Below are 2,500 nucleotides of genomic sequence, written 5' to 3' on the forward strand. Positions count from 1 at the left end.
AGGGACTTGGGGCAACCGATATTTTGTGGGTTCGTAACTAGTAGGAGTGTCACTTTCAACGTCCCCGGTATTGGGTTGAGTTTCTAAAAACAACCGTGCACACCGAGGTTAAACTTTACCGGCTCCACTCCGACTCGCCGCTCACCCACTACTCCGAAGGCAACCGATATTTTGTGGCATCATTGCTACTCTTAAGATTGTCATCCTCGACTTGCTCGTGCATTGGGCTCGCACCTTGCACACACAAGCAATGCCTAGACAATCCTAATCATAGCTCAACCGCACACTCAGAGGATTGGATAGCTTCTTTCAAAGCCAACCTACCCCCACACGTGTGAGAGTGGCCAACAATTCCCTAGCTTCTTCATCAACTCCGCCGAAAGCCATCCTCGACATACCCGTGCATTGAGAAGGTTTGGTGGCCGTACTCCCAACACAAAAGCATACCGAAGACAACCCCAAGCTAAAGCTCACTTGAAGCCAACGCATCGTCACCATGTGTTCGTGTGGCCGAGAATTGGGCAGCTTCTTCATCAACCCCGCCAAAAGCCATCCTCGACATACCCGTGCATTGAGAAGGTTTGGTGGCCGTACTCCCAACACAAAAGCATACCGAAGACAACCCCAAGCAAAAGTTCACTTGAAGCCAACCCATCGTCGCCCACAACTAGTGGGTGAATGGTGTGCTTCCCGGGGTTGGCATAGACATTCCCTCGCATGCAAAAGATTGTCGATGCGAAAGATTGTCTATGCCAAACCCGGGAAGCACACCATTCACACACTCCCGACCGGTGTGGTGTGGCGGTGATTGGATAGTTACAGATTGAGCACTTGCCAAGGATCAAAATGTGTCATTTAGAAGAAACATTTTCAAAAAGTTTTTAAAATCTTGTGGGTTTGCAACTCATAAGAGCGTCACTTTCAACGTCCCCGGTATTGGATTGAGTTTCTAAAAACAACCGTGCACACCGAGGTTAAACTTTACCGGCTCCACTCCGACTCGCCGCTCGCCCACAATTTGTTTGCAACGAAACATTTGTTTTTAATTTTGTTGGTTTAAATCTTGTTGGTTTGAAATTGTTTTGAAAAGGTTCTTTAAATCTAGTGGGTTTGCAACTCATAAGAGCGTCACTTTCAACGTCCCCGGTATTGGATTGAGTTTCTAAAAACAACCGTGCACACCGAGGTTAAACTTTACCGGCTCCGCTCCGACTCGCCGCTCGCCCACTAGTCCGAAGGCAACAAAACATTTGTTTTTCATTTTGATGAAAATTTCTGTTTTTAAATCTTGTTGGTTTGAAATTTTTTTGAAAAGGTTCTTTAAATCTTGCGGGTTTGCAACTCATAAGAGCGTCACTTTCAACGTCCCCGGCATTGGATTGAGTTTCTAAAAACAACCATGCACACCGAGGTTAAACTTTACCGGCTCCACTCCGACTCACCGCTCGCCCACAAATCCGAAGGCAACAAAACATTTGTTTTTAATTTTGATGAACTTTTTTGAAAACATTGGCTTGGCAAGCCCCAATCCGCGACTATCCACCCACCGCCACCCCACACGGGTGGTTGTTGTTGCGAAATGAGGTTGTGGTCGACATGCCCGCGCATTTGAGAAGGAGTTCCTAGCACTCCATGCTCTTCCATGCCAAAAAAAAGCCTAGACAACCCCATTTCGCAACTTTCCACGCCTTTTTTTTTCCCCCTCACCCATGGCGGCGGCGTGGTGGCGGCGGCCGGATTCCGGCCACCACCGCCATGGGTGGCAGCCCCCCGACCCCGACACCAAACCCATAATACCGAGGCAACATATCGAGGCAACATGACATGGGTGTGGCGTGGGGGAAGGGGGCTGCAGCTAGGAGGGCATGGGCTGCCATGCATATGCAGGCAACACACACCCCCCTATATAGCATTTTATGCATTTAGCCCTTTGACAGGAAGAGACATCACCTATGCGCGAGGAGTCATAATGGGCTCTAAATAATTCAATACAAGGTATTTGGACGTGATTTTTTGCAGGGATACTAAGAAACATGCAATCTCTGATGGGAAAAAGTTTCATAAATATTTGAAGTCGGGAAGTATTTTTTATTATTTTTAGAAGTCGTAAAATTGAAAAAATCATTAAAACAAATCCGGGAGGAATTTTTTAGTTTTGTAACTTGGAGAAGGTCCTAAAAATCATAGACTACTTATGGGGAGCTTATTGTGCGAGGAAATTTCAATAAAAATGGGGTTTGACAAGGTTTGAAAAATTCTGTCGACATTTGAAAAAATCTGGAACTAGGCTGCCGGCATGCTGCGCACATGCTGCGCGCATGCTGCGCGAAGGCTGCGCGCAGGCCACGGCAGGACAAGTTTCGCTAGCCTCACTGTCGACCGAATGCGCAAGCTGCGCGCACGCTGCGCACAGGCTGCGCGCACGCTGCGCAAGCTGCGCGCACGCCATGGCAAGACAAATTTCGCTAGCCTCACTGTCGACAGAGTCAGCACGCTGCGC

This window comes from Prunus avium, unplaced genomic scaffold, assembly GCF_965620075.1.
Source record: "Prunus avium unplaced genomic scaffold, drPruAviu1.hap1.1 HAP1_SCAFFOLD_42, whole genome shotgun sequence".
Lineage (NCBI taxonomy): Eukaryota > Viridiplantae > Streptophyta > Magnoliopsida > Rosales > Rosaceae > Prunus > Prunus avium.